At 39.3% G+C, this 15,329-nt stretch overlaps 1 protein-coding gene across 1 annotated transcript in view; it reads left to right on the top strand.

Annotated features, from left to right (window-relative positions):
- ARHGAP42 (Rho GTPase activating protein 42) overlaps positions 1–15,329 on the top strand; it is a 1,340,395-nt gene that overhangs the window by 1,211,045 nt on the left and 114,021 nt on the right. The gene's annotated exons all lie outside the window — the stretch shown is intronic.

The raw sequence follows: 15,329 nt of genomic DNA on the forward strand, positions 1-15,329 counted from the left end.
TTTTTCTGGTTAGGGGTCACCACAGCGGAACTCCGGTCCACTAATGATTGGCAGTAGATTTTTACAAGCCGAGTTGCCAGCTCTGACGCACAACCTTCAACGAAGGTACGCCCATTCACGCATGTCTCCACACAGAAGACACTCTAGCTGAGAATCGAACAGGACAACGTCTTAATGTGAGGTGACAATGCTACCGCAGCACCACCACCGCAGTACAGAGTGGAAATCACAATCTACATGCTGAAAAAGTCACTGTGAAAAACAGAGTTCAAGCAAGCATAGAGGGCAGTAGGTTAGGAAAATGTAAAGTTATATGACCAGAGAGAGAGCTGTTGCATTTTTTCATGAGTCTTGCAATGTGCTTTAATTCTGATGAGAAAAAGGCAGAAGAGAAATAAATGATCTTTAAGAAAAGAAGGAAGAGTTTCCCATTGTTTGTCCCCATGGACTGAGGAAGCATGGTTTGTGCTCTGAAGCCTAGTTTGGGGAGTTTGGAGGAGAGGGCCTGACTGACTAAGACTCATAAGGCTGTATATCGGAGCATGTCTAAAAGGTCTGGATGCTAATGGGCAGAAGACATCATTCTTGATAAGTTTAAACAACCGAGAGATAAGTAGAAAGTCAGCACATTTTTTCACAAGTAGTCAGTTAGGTTTGTCAATGGTTTTGTAGTGTTGTTCATTTCTTGGGGAGAGAGTGATGTATCTGCATATGGCATTTGAGGTGGTTTGAATGGTGGATGCATTTCTTTTTAGAGGCTACAACAGTCAGAGGGAGAGAATATTCAATCTGAGCCAGTAAGATAACTTTTCCTATGGTCTTCCTACAGGATCTAAAAAGAAAAGTGGAGATGCTATTAGCCCAGAATAGGAAAGAGTTGAATTTTTTTGTTTGTGTCTGTAGTCAAGGTGGAGATGGAAGTTTAAGAAGGGATTCAACCAAATTTTCTAGGTATCTGAATGTAGTGACATTTTTGTTCAGATGATCAAGGATTTTTATAAGTCATCTTTTGCCTAATACCAAAATGCTTTGCTTTTTTATAGAGGAGTTTAGCATTAATTATTTATCATTGCCATATTGAATGAGGACCTGAAAATCAGCCTTAAGTTCAAGTGAGCAGAGAGATTTAATGTAGAAGAACAGGATCATGCCATCAGCTAAAGCAAGAGAGGAACATGAGGTCTGTCAAGAGAGAGTATGTTGAAGTACATAGAGAAGGTGATTGTTGCCAGAACAGATCACTAGGGGACACAGTTCTGCACAGTGGTTGATGGAGAGGATAACGAGTTCAAATTCCCTGAGAAGTGGAGGTTAGAAAGGTGGTTTTTGAACCAGGGTAGCTTATTATCACTAATGCCTATTTTAGTGAGGTGGTCTAAGAAACTGATTGATTAACAAGATCAAAGGCTCGGGTGAGGTCAATAAAAAATTTCCAGTAATTAATTAAGAATAATGAGGTTAGTGAGTATCCAGACAGCTGTGGATTTATTGTCACCAGACTAAAAGGCATGCAGCTTTGGGGAGAGAAGGTGGTATTAGTTGATATACTGAGTGAGGTGAGTTACAAATGAAATAATTTTTCCAGAATCTTTCCTAGAGTAATGAGGAAATAAATGGAACAGAGGTATGAGGGATTAGAGGGATTGGATTTCTTAGAAACAGGTTTTACAGTGGCATTTTCTAGATATTAGGCATAATATTAAGTGTAATCCACAGGTTTTAGATGTGTTTCAGAGGGGGTTATGATGTTGTCTGTGCAATGATAAGTAAACCATGGGTGAAGGTTGTTTGTCCCAGGGTGCTATCAAATTTAATCTGCTCGAGCTGTGGGTGAATGCCTTTGATGTGCAGTTCTAAAGTAGAATGAAGGTATGTATGGAATGATGTTGAGGGTGGCAGAGGCATTTTGGAATTGACTAGAGCAAGGGATGAGAAGATTGTTGAAATGAGAAAGGAAATCAGAAGCAGAAACCTGAGAGGATGTAAAATTCATGAAGAGGTTATTCCATCTTGTAAGACACCTGACATCTTTCCAGATGTTTTAGGGTGATTTCATTAGTGAGGTTTGGTATGATTTCATCAGGTGACATTTATGATAGCATATTGCTTGCTTGCTTGCAAGTTTGCATAGCTAGATGTAGCATTGTTTATTTGTGGCAGTGGGAATTCCCTTGATAGGTCTGAGAAAAAAGCTGAAGCTATTTGTCATTCATTTTTTTTGGGTAATGGTGTTCAAAGTAAGAATAGGGTGGTGTATGTACTGCGGCTGGTGTGAAACCCATGCTGAGGAGGGGTTAGAAGCTTGTTATCCAGGAGGTATTTCATGAGTTGATAAGGAAAACATCCTTCAAGCAACTTTAGACAGGAATAGGAGTGTAGTGATACATGTATAATTAGATAGATCAGTTGCTTTGCTATCTTTATGCAGAGGCAAAATACCTGTTTGTTTCCATAATGAAAGGGCATATGATTCTGTGATGGATCTTTTGATTAGAATGGAAACTGGAAGTGCTATAAATTGGTGGGCTATCTTATAGTATTTTGCTAGAAAGAAATCAGCTTCTATTGTTGTGGGTTTTAGTTTCTGCAACAGTGTTTTTGTAGTGTTAACTGATATTGGAAAAAGAGAGAATGCAAGAGACCTTGATATGGATGTGGCTTCTCTAGAAAAAGTGTTAGGCAGGCTGGACTTTATAAGTAAGATAATAGAGTTGATGAAATGCTTATGGAATTTAGAGGACAGTCTCTTTTCCATGGGACATGGAGTTGGGTTTAGTACTTTCACCAGGTTTCAGAAAGTTATTTATATTTGACAAGAAGGATTTAGGTTTGCTAGAGCAAGTTTTCTGTAACGTATGATCATATTTTTTGTCTGTATTAATGAGAGATTTGAATAAGTTATACAGGTGCCAGTATGATTGGTAATTTTGTAGTGCTTTGTTGTTGTGCCCCATTTTCCAAACTTTACCTCTTTGATGTAGGATTTTCTTTGTTTCGAGAGCAAGTAAACCAGGGTGGTGGGTTAGCCTTCACACTTTTCCATTTAGCTGGATGTTGACAATTTAGTAACCTCCTATGATGCTATGATCGCTCTTATGATCCTACAGAGGAAGATATAATTGAATATAGAGTCAGCCTGGTCTTGTGGGAATATTATACTGGGTTCCAGTTGCACTGTGACAAAGTATGACGATCTTTTGAATTTTACAGGAGTGATGGTTGATGAATGAGTCAGGTAATGCCCTCGTTTATTTTATGAGAAGCTGGTGTTAGTATCTAATCAAGGCTGGAACTACTGTTTATAGTATTATTATATCTGGTAGGAGAGGAGATAATTTGTGTAAATTTGAGTAGATTTAATGGGTTACGAAAGGATTCCTGCTTAATATTATCCCAGTACACATTTACATCTCCTAATGTAATGGTTTCTTGTGGTATGTGTGCAGATTCCCAGGACAGGATGTTTTCACTAGTGGATAAGTTGCTATTAGGAATGATGTAAGTGCCAATTTGGCAGATGGATTTCTTTTAGTTAACTTTAAAGATGGAGACAAATAATTCAGCTTTATAAAAATTGGGGATTTTAAGTGGAAATCGTATAATTTACAGTTTGCTTGAGTATGAAATATCTACAGCTCCATTTCTCCTACATTTTCTTTTACATCTGGTAATATTATAAACCTGATTGTCCCATATCATATACTTAGGTGCACTACCATACAAAAAATGCATGGTATATAATTCAACAGGTTACATGATGCATCATTCACATATAGTACTTAAATGTAGCAAACAAGATCTTACTGTAATCTCAGTTTAAAACTTCCCGAAAATAATTTAATTAGTTGACCTCTGCACCTATTTAACGATCTAAAGTAAAAGCAATTGCTTTTCACTACCAAAGGTGGGGTGGATAAAAAAGCAGCAAACTGTATCACAAAATCCGAACCTCACCACAACAGCTGTTAGTCCAAACAACGTAACTTGTAAATAACAACTTGTAAATAAATGTAATTGCTTTTACTTACTGTTCATTTTTGTATCTAGTCATTACACATGGCAGAAGAATTAGAAAGACAATGTAGTTCCAAGGGACGACTTGTCTTGGATTTTATGAAGAATAACAGAATAACAGAACAGATGGAGGAGAGTGTTAACCCCTTGTTGAAACTTAATTTTGAATTGGAAGAAATGTTAATGTTTAAAGAGACTGTTAATGAGGGAAATTTTGATAAGATCTTGGATGAGGTTGAAACAGCAGGCTACCGCTTAAAAAGACGTATATGGCAACGCTTTCATCTAGAAGCTAGCATGCATAACCAGGTGGTTCCTCGAGGCATGAGAGTGAAATGTATGCCTAGTTATGGGAATCAGTGCCCAGATCTATTAGCTAGATGGCAGGCTATCAATCTAGAGACCAGCTTTCGGTACATGCAGCTGCTTATTGATTACTTTAAACCTAAAGAAGAAAGCATAGCCAATGAAATCAGTTCAAAACAAGCTGAATTGGAGCAATTTGACATTTTGGATTCCCAAGTTAGCAAGCTAGAGACTACCAATTTAATTTGAATGTGTATGAAGTTAAAATCAAGGCACAAAAAATTAAGAAACTAACTAGAGATGTCATGGATTTTAGACAGGGCCGCCGTTTTGAATGGCCTAGGGAGGAAAGAGAATTGGCTTCACGCCAACAGAAGGATTCAGTTATTAAGCATAATATGACTCAGACAAGAGGTGAACTCAATCAGCACTTAATCGATTCTGGTGTTGGACAACAAACGCTGGAAGAGCCAAGAGCAGCTATATCTGATCCTGTGTAGATACAGAGTAAATCTGTATTACTAGATTTTTTACTTTCGGATGAAGTAAGTACATCATTCGACACAGGGGCGAGACCCAAGAAAGGAGCTATACATGCCCCAGTATCCCATAATTTGCCAATTTTTTAAGATTTGCTTTTCTGATTTTTTTTTTAAGATTACTTTTACTTCATTTTTGTACCTAGTCACTACACATAGCAGAAGAATTAGGAAGACAATGTAGTTCCAAGGGGCGACTTGCCTTGGATTTTATGAAGAATAACAGAATAACAGAACAGATGGAGGAGAGTGTTAACCCCTTATTGAAACTTAATTTTGACTCACAACAAACACTGGAAGAGACAAGAGCAGCTATTTCTGATCCTGTGCAGATACAGAGTAAATCTTTAGTACCGTATTTTTCACTTTCAGATGAAGTAAGTACTTCATTCGACACAGGGGCAAGACCCAAGAAAGGAGCTATACATGCCCCAGTATCCCATAATTTGCCAATTTTTTTTTCATCAAACGTGGCAGAAAAATCCATGATCAACGAGTCAAGACAGGAAGAGAAAGAAAACTACAACATGAAAGACTTATCATTAGTTGTGAACATCTCGGGCTTTCAATTAAGCCCAGATGAAATGACCATATTAGAAAAAGGTCTTACATTTATTCCTTCATTAACATTGGATTTGAGTGAGTTTGTTATTGACTTGAAATACTTTGGCTGTAAAGTTACATTGAAGAGCATATATGGGAACAGGAAGGATGTATGGAATGGGATCAGGAAACCTAGCCCCTTTGTCCTCTCCAATCATCCAGCTGTTGAATTATTTATAAGCATGTGTGAGAATAAAGTGGAACAGCTGACACATGGAACTCAGCGAGTCAACCAGTTTTGTAACATCACTAAAGAGGAAAGAAAAGCTTTGTGTGATGTACAGCAAAACAACAGTATTGTTTTGAAACCTGCAGATAAAGGGGCGCCATTGTATTGCTTAATGCTGATTGGTATAGGAATAAAATATCTGAGATGTTAAGGGATGAGAAAACCTATACAAAAGTTACATCAGTAGACTTAAAGAGTTTGATACAAAAAGTGAAAAACAACCTGAATGAGATGCTGATGGAAGTTTCTATCAATCGGGAGTTGTTCAATATTTTGAAATACCGTATTCAACTATTCCTTCCATTAGTGGACTTCCTAAGATCCATAAAGATCTTCAGGACCCTCTCTTAAGACCGATCGTTGCAGGTCAAGGTTGGATAACAGAGATTTTGTCTTTGTATGTGGAGAAAGAACTTAGGCCATTGCTGATAAATATTGCTACGGTATTGCGCGATACCAGTGCTTTTCTGACTAAATTGAATGCATCAATGAATGAAATAGTAGACTCTTCTAATCTCTTGATTGTTTTCTTGGATATAAATAGTCTGTTCACATCAATTCATAATTATTATGGTATCAAAACTATAAGAAAGGTTGTAACTTGGGAAGTTTCTGGTTCAAAGGCTGATGTGTTATGTATGCTACTTGAGATGATCCTAGAAACAAACCTTTTTGGCAGAGATGGGGGGTGGCTATGGGCACCCCTTGTGTGAACAGTTATTCTAATTTGGTTTTAGCAGAGTGGGAGAGGGATAATGTATTTAATCCCACCAATCCATGGCAACAACTAATAGTGTATTATGGCCACTTAGTAGATGACTTGTTTTTGGTATGAAATGGAGAGGAAGATCAGTTGACTCTATTTCTTGAATATTTAAATCAGACTACCAATTTCCTTGCCTTTACAGGACATTGGTCTTGGACATTGATAGATTTCCTACTTGTTAATGTTATATAGGGACAAGAAGGACAGTTAGATACTGCCATATATAGGAAGGATACTTGGAGAAACCATTATCTCCATAAAAGTAGTATGCATCCCAGGCATTTTACCAGGAATATCATGCGTAATGAGCTGAACAGATTTCCAGACTTTGTACACAAGAATCGGTGTTTAACAAGGAAGTTCTTGATTTACAAAGTCGTTTGTGCAACCAAGGCTATTCTGAGAAAGACATTAATTTAAGTGTCATGGCTTTACACTGCTTGAATAAAAGTAAGGAGAAAATGCCTGGTAGGAAGAAGGTGCCTGATGTTGATGGACTATACAAAGAGATACCATGTCCGGTGACAACAAACTTAGGCAGATGCTTACCTATACTACAGGTAATGTACAATTATGTAACATTGTCAGGAAATATTGGCCCATTTTGACCCAGGATGATAAATTATGGGAAACTGTGGGAGAAAAACGAGATTTGCATACAAAAACAAAAGGAATATCAAGAGGTTGCTATGCTCGAAGGATGGCTTCCTAAAATTGCACATAGTAGGGCGGAAAGGAACTTTTAAACATGGGAAATGCTCTGCCTGTATTTCATTGTCCCAATTCTGGCCTTGAATATGTTCAATTGTAAAGCTAATTTCAGTACTCAGCATGTGGTCTACTTAGAAATCTGCAAGTTATGCACGGCAAATGTTTAAAAATAGAATTCTGAGGCATCTATGGGACATACGGTGTGGAGACGAACATAACGCCCTAACTTCCCTATGTATTACGCTTTCCTACACACTCATTTACTTTCAAGGTTGTTAAACAAATATATTTAGGGACTAAGGAAGGAGATGTTATCAATAGGACCTAGGTAAATGAGACTAAATGGATCATTAATTTGCTGGCTGATCGTCCACCAGGACTGAACGCAGTAGTACCATTGAACCCTATTCTAAAGACATGGAGACCAATGATTGGGTGATAAAAAGGCGTGCCCCAATGTGTGCTATGGGATTGGATCTTGTTAACTCTCAGTGAGGAGAAGGGAGTTGTCCCATATTGTATGCTCTGATTGGCTGTCACATTTTATTAACGAAAGACCAAGTCCCTGTTTTATACGATCTGAAGAAGAATTTTCGAAAGTGCTTATCATTTGTGAAGGGATGTTATTTTATTCTTTACCACTGTAACAGTGGATTTAGTTGTGTTTTATATTGTTTGGACATATTAAAGTGTTTAACAGCAGCCGTAGTGTGACGCCATTAGTGAAGGATACACAGTTTGTTACTCTTCGCTGTTACAGCTGCTGGATTCGTTATGCTTTAACTTTGTTTGGTGTGTGATAGACTTATATCCTGCCATTCTTTGCTGATATAGCATTGGATTTATTTATTTATAAGTTACATTGTTTGGAATAACAGCTGTGGTGGTGAGGTTCGGATTTTGCATTACAGTATTTAATGATCTTCTAAAACATGTAAATTAGTGTTTAAACTTTACCTGTGTAATGATGTTTAACACATATGCTCTCTTTCTCTGTTTAAACATCAATGCTTGTAATTAACACTGTATTTCGATAAGATAAATTTCATTTACTATTTGTAGCACGAACTTCATCATTTTCTTTTGTCTTAATGATATGCATTATTTTTATTTTATCGTTTCTCCCCCAATCTCCTTTAAATATGGGCAGTTACACTCAGTCATACTTTCCAGTAAACAAAAGCAAATATATCATGCCAATAATAAAAAGATTTATGACATCTTGTTCTAGAAAGAGAGAGAGATCGAAAGAGGAGTCTGCAGAGAGCAATATGTAAAAGATGAAGGCTGTTTGGAAGTCATCCTCCCTTGGAAGCAAAGCTGAAAACAGGGAGAAAAGGCAGACAGAAGCCCCTAGTGTGAGATCTGAAGGGGTAGAGATAGATAAGAGAGAGAGAGAGAGATCAGCTGGGTTGGAGTATTGGGAGTGCAATGAAGGCCTTCTTGTTACCAGCTAGGATTTTTTATAGTGGACGAACCCACAGAGAGAGAAGATTATCGACCCAAACTTTCCTTGTGGATTACCTTACACATAAGGTACTGCATATGACTTTGTCACTAGGATAATCTGAAGAGGCAAACACTGTGATTTGAGTTAGCAAATGTCTTCCTGTTAAGCTAAAATGTTAAGCCAGGCTCTGGTTTACTAGTATTTTATAGTGTTGTTCTTCAAATTTCCTTTATGTTGGATGAATGAAGCAATTTTTATTGATTTATGTATCATATGATCATAGGAGGTTACCAGGCTATTTGCCCTGAGGCTCTTATAAGCCTAGCCAAGAGTTTAGCCCATGTTTAGGCAAGTCGCCACCCAGAATCCCTATCCAGCAGGGACAAAGGTGGAATCCCCGGAGTGTATTTTCTGTTTCCCATCCAGTTATCCAGGTTGCACTTAAAAAGGAATAATGAAGTACTCTTCTTGATGTGGAGAGAAAGAGAGTCTATTCCATAGATGGAGGAGTCACTGGGACACAAATCTGTCCTGGCAACAAGTCCTATTGATGTCACAGACCAGGTTGAGGTCACACGTACAGGTTGCTCGAGTGGACCTTGACTTGCAGATATGCAGCAGTCCCATCAAGGCGGGTCTGAGATTGCTTTGTATGCCAGACAGAGGTCACCTCTGAGGAGTCTGTATGAAACTGAATAGAGGCACAGGGCTTTTAGCCTATCTGTGTATGGTAGGTGTTTGAGGCCCTGGCTTGTCCTTGTGAGGAACCACTGTGATCTATCCAGCTGCTGCATGTGCTTTGCAAGGTACATGCCGAAGGGGGCATTGTACTCAATAATTGGCCTTATAAGGGAAGAATACAGGGCTCTTATGACTTCTTTGTCCCTGGATGAGATACACTTATTTATGAGGTGGGACATGTAGAAAGCTTTCCATACAATGGAAGCAACATGGTGGTCAAAAGTTAGGTTGCTCTCAACCTGGGTGCCCAAATCCCTCACTACTGCTTGTGTACTTAGGACAATGTTATTAATGTGATAATATGTGGGGATGTCACTCTCCCCAAAGGGGATGATGATGCATTTTTGGCATTCAGCTTGAGGCCATGTTTCTGGCACCAGTCATTTGTTTGGGTGAGACCCTCTTGGAGGACATCTACATCACTTGAGGAGCTGATGACTGCACTCAGCTTTCAGTCATCTGCAAACTTGGCCAGCCATAGCCCACTGGTTTTGGCCTGCACCTCAGAGAAGTATATCCCAAATAACAGAGGCCCCAAGACCAATTCTTGGGGTATGCCACTCATTATGGGTCTACTGCTTGAGGTGGCTTCCCCTGTTTTGATTAGGTGGGTTCTGTCAGTGAGCCAGTTTGCTACCCATCTGATAACATATGGATTGATGCCTAGTTGACAGAGTTTATCTACTATGCCCGAGTGGGGAATAGTGTCGAAGGCTTTGGTCAAGTCAAGGTAAGTGGTGTGCACCATCTTCCCCTCATCCATAGCTTTGGTGACTGCCTCAAAGAAGTTGACCAGATTTAACAGACATGACCTCCCCTTGACAAAGCCAAACTGTGTGGGGTCAAGTGTTTGGAGGTTGCCAATGTCCCTGTTAATGAGGTCCATGATAATCTGTTCCATGGCCTTGCAGATCAGGCTAGTTAGGCTGATGGTTCTATAATTTCCTGGATCTGTGGATGCTCCACCTTTGTCTAAAGGAATGACAGTGGCTGTCCTCCACTCAGCTGGGATAAAGCCAGTACTCAGGCTTTAGTTGAATAGGGTGCCTAATGGTGTTGCAGGTTCATGCCTGAGTTCATGTAGGATGCAACCTGGGATGTTATCAGGTCCCACGGAGGCTGTATATTTTGCCTTTGAGAGGACAGTGATGACCTGTTCCCTAGAGATAAGGGGTGGAGGGCAGATACTAGGGATGTCCTGATTTAATGATGGGCTAAGACACAGGGGAGAAGTTTTCACTGAATCTGTCAGCCAGCAAATTGGCTATATCTGCAGCATTTGTGTATGTGGTGTCCTTGACCACCAGTTCTGAACAGATCTGGGTACTTCCTTTGAGATTGCAGACATATGTGAAGAAGGCCTTATGACTGCCTCTAGTAGATGTGGCCAATTTGGACTCAAAGTTGGCTTTAGAGGATTTCAGTAGTGTTCTTATTTGCTTGTTCAGGCTAAGTAGAGATTGCTTCCAATTGGACACCTGCTCCTTCTTGGTCCTGGACAGCAATCTTTTCCTTTTGTTATATAGTTTATTTATTGCAGATGTCCACCAGACAGGTTCACTCTTCCTTGCGGATGATGATTTTGCCTTCCAGGTATTCCAGATTCCATGCATCTAATATAAATGCTTGTATAGTACTTCGGTGTAGATTTGGACATTGGTGCCAGTTCCTGCAGTGGGGGAGGGGGCTGTGAAGCTGTTTATACCATCCCTCAGGAGGTTGGAATCAGCTTTGGAGAAGTTTTTTGTTTGACCCTAGCTAGAGGGGGGTCAGGGGAATATGGTGACTTCAAAAGTGACCGCTTTATGGTCGTATCTTACCACGGAGGATGATACCATAGGGGTGCTGCAGTGGTTACTCATGCTGGGTAATACCAAGTCCAAGATATTGTCACTTCTTGTGGGGGTATTGACTAGCTGTTCCAAGGCATTTGCATTGATAAAATTGAGGAATCTCTGGGCATTTGTGTTCTGGCATGAGTAGATTTTCCATTCTATGGTTGGATAATTAAAGTCACCCAGGATCAGGGTAAAGGGTTGAATCTTGATTTATTTGAAGAGGTACAGATAGGTGGAGTGGGCATCTTGAGTCAAATTTGGGGGCCTGCACCTAGTTATAATTTGAATAGGGGTCTTGCCAATGGTTAACTGCACCTGGAGTGTCTCCTGTGCATCATACTGTTTGACCAGCATGGAAGTGTGTGTGTCTTTAATATATATTGAAACTCTACCTCCTCTGGCTTTGCTGCCCACATTTTGGGGTCTGAATGTATGATAGGATGAGTAACCAGGTAAGGCTGGGGTGCTCTCCGCAGCTTTGAACCAGATTTCTGTGACTGCACAAATGTCAACATCTTCCAGAGTTAAGAATGCTTGTAATGACTGCAGTTTCATATTTGGACTCCTAGCATTTAGCAGCATGACCTTTAATTTGGGTTTTGTTGAGATTTTTATGTAGGTAGTATTGACCTCATGACTTTTCCTAATAAAAGCACTATGTGGGAGGCAAGGGCCTTTACCAGAAGCCTGACGCCAAAGTGAGACAGATGCAGGCCATTTCTAGCAAAGCATTGTGGTCTGTCGATCTTATCTTCCCAGGCTGCCAGGCACTGGATCTCCCTGGAATGACACCAGAAGCTAAGCCTATTGTTAAAGTCAATCATTTTCTGTTTGTATTGCAGCATCATTCTGGGTGATGGTAAAATGCTGCTTAAGGCTAGAGACATACCTGCCTGGGACATATGTTTAGCAAGCTCAATCATCTCTCTCTTCATATAGTCCAGGAAGGTACATCTCAAGTCGTTCATGCCAACATGGGCTATGACAGAGTCATAACTGTGGCAATTGTTGAGAGACTTGAGTGTGTGGTTGATGTGGTGGATTCTGGCTCCTGACAAACAACTAACCGTGACTTTCTCTTTATCCAGCCTGATGAGAGGTACATTTGTGTGCCTCACAATGGAGTCTCTTATGACTAATATGTTGGATTTATGGTTAGGCCTTAGTGGTTGCGAGACACTGGTGTGTGGACTATGCATAGTATGTGGTGTGGAGGGTTGTGGAGTTCTCAAGTGTTTTTACCTCTGAGGCCTCCTTTGTTTGGGAATGTTTTTGTTGAGAACCTCAGCATATGTGGGTGTGTGTTGTGTAGTTGTGGGTGGTGTTTGAGGTGGAGAGATTGTGTTGACAACCGTCTCAGTGTTAATTATACTGGCTTGCGAGGGAGAGAGCATAGACTCTAGCTTCTTTATGTTATTGCATCTTTCACAAATTGTGTTCCTAGGCTGTAGTAGTTGATGGTTGTCTGTGTACATGAAGCAGTTGCTACACTGTCTCAGGATGCCCATATCAACCAGGCTGGCAGGAGAAAATGTAGGAAATTATCCATCCATATTTGTCAGAATCCAAGGGAGAGAGGCCAGGGACAGCTAAGGGGTAGGTCTAAAGCCCAAGTGCTTAAACCAAAACTAAGAGACTTAAAATAACACTTAAAATTTAAACAGGCTGAAAACAAGCAGTAACAAATGCAGTAGAGAAGCTCCAGTTGAAAACTTTAGAGAATAAGTTGCAGGAAAAACTAAGATGACGTGATAGAGTAGGAGGAAAATAAAATACTGTAAAAGCAGCTGAATAAAGTTTTTTTTTTTAGTAAAGTGGAAAGGGAGAAAGGAGATACTTCAAGGTTAAGAAACTAAGGGGGTTGGCCTTCCCAAATGTTCTCTCTCTGTATTAGGTAGAGTGAGCTAATGACACTGAACAAGTAGGAGTGTCTCAGATCAAATTTACACTAGGAGCGGGCAACTGCAAAGCTACCAAGTATAAGAACAAGACACCAGTAGGGAAGGAAGGTGGGAAACTTTGCTACAGCTACTAGCTACACTATTTTAAGCAGAAAGCACTATAGATAGCATTGCCACCTTCCTTCGTGGCTAAAACCGGAGTAAAGCCACACTCCTCATGTCACCAGTAACTCCACCCCCTCTCCCGCCCACATTCTGTCCATTTTGTGATGTCGCAATGACATCACATGGTGGGGAAAGCCCTCTTTTTTCATTCCTGCTGCCTGCTTTCGACTGATTTACTATGCTTTTCTGTAAAAAAAGCATAGTAAATCAGCTGATTTACAAACTCCAATAGTCAGTTTTCTTTTTGAAACAGAATACCGGAGTTTGTACATTGTTTTCCAGACTACCGGAGAATCAGTTTGATTTCCGGATAGTCCGGAAAAAAAACAGATGGGTAGCAACCCTAACTGCAGAAATGTTTATCACAGCAGATAAACAGCAGTGAGACACTTAATGAAAGTTTTAAACAGATAAAGGAGCAAGGAGACTCTAGAGAATGGAAGGAATACAGCTATTTATTTTTTTGTCTGTTTGTTAAAAGAAAATAAAAATCTATAGGATGATACAACTTGAAGCACAAGCTTCTAATTTCTGGGATACTTCAAACTGTTCAGTTGATTCCTCTTCATTTACCACACTGGTGGTTGCACCAGGAAGAAAAACAGCTTGTGTTATGAGATGTGAATTTTCAAAAGCTACTTAAATGTAAACATTTTTCCTGGGTTGTTATAAGCACCCAAGAAAAGAATACAGCTTTCTTGAATTTAATGCTGCATTTTGAATGGCTGATTATTCAGGTGACCTGAACTATTTGTTCCTTTCATCTTGTGTAGTAAACTGTGAGAGAAGGATAAAATCCCTTGTGCCCATATGAGGATTTGTTCTAACAGAGTGAGGCTCTTCTGGCAGCATGAAGGGCTGCTTTTATAAAATATTTTCTCTAAATGAATTTTTTCTCTTAAAACTTGACTTCACTGGTACTTGCAGGTGCTTTAGCGAAACCATATAATTGGAGATTCACGAAAGTCTAATAAGGCTTTATTGACTGCTGCCACATCTCTTCAAACAAGAAAGAATTGCGTCCACTGAGTAATACCTGCATGATCTACAGGAATGATCAACCCCTACTCATCCTCCAAATGCAGATATCCAGTCTAATAAACTGCTGATTTCAGTGGGAATTCAAAACCCCAAAATACCTCTGAAAGAATTTGGAACAGAAGATCATAGGATGGCTTATTTGGCAGCATTAGAGAGAGAGAGAGAGAGAGAGAGAGATGTGACTAGGGAATACTGGCCCAAACTGAGTAGGCCACTATATTGTCCTCATATCTTGCTGGGCACCCAATAAAAGTGTACATGGACATTAAAGCTGCTGATATACATGGCTACGGCTGTGGCTTTACCTGAGGTACAGTCCCTTGAATTTCACAACTGGACATTCAATATGGACAGACTGATAAGGTTACAGATGGATGATTTAATGCATATTTTAAAATTGTGGCTAGAACCTGAAGTGAATGATATAGATAAAGTTCTAAAATGTTTGTCTGTAGGTAAAATTTAAAGGGTACTACATAGCAACTTATAAAAATGTTTATTCTAGAGTAATCTTAAATCTTGTTAATATATAGCTGTGTTACTAGATACTCTGTTATTATCTGAAATTTAAACCCCACAAGAGACGTGGTTATAACAAGCTCTAATAATAAGCTTTCTCATAATTATATTTCTTCAGACAAGAAAAAATACTGCTATTTGAGCTGGTCTGTTTTAAATGTTCTAGAAAAGAGTACTTAGTACTGCATAATTGCTAACGTGTTGTACCTGTAAAAAGTGATAATGTTAGCAAGCAGGCTCTACCTGAATGCATGCTTCTGCAATGTCGTAATTCTCACCTTTTAATTATTAAAATGATAAGGTCTTCCTTCTGTCTTGCACCTTAACTTAACTTGTTAAATGTTCTATTGTGATAGAAGGAAAAAAGCTTAAAGGGTTGTTGGACTCAGGTAGCACAATTGTATTAGAGGACAACATGCTTGTAAGCATGAAATGTCTAGCAAAGATAAAACTAAAGTAATATATATATATATATATATATATATATATATATATAGATATATATA

Source organism: Protopterus annectens, chromosome 5.part0 (genome assembly GCF_019279795.1).
Source record: "Protopterus annectens isolate FY-2018-M chromosome 5.part0, PAN1.0, whole genome shotgun sequence".
In the NCBI taxonomy this organism is placed as follows: Eukaryota; Metazoa; Chordata; order Ceratodontiformes; family Protopteridae; genus Protopterus; species Protopterus annectens.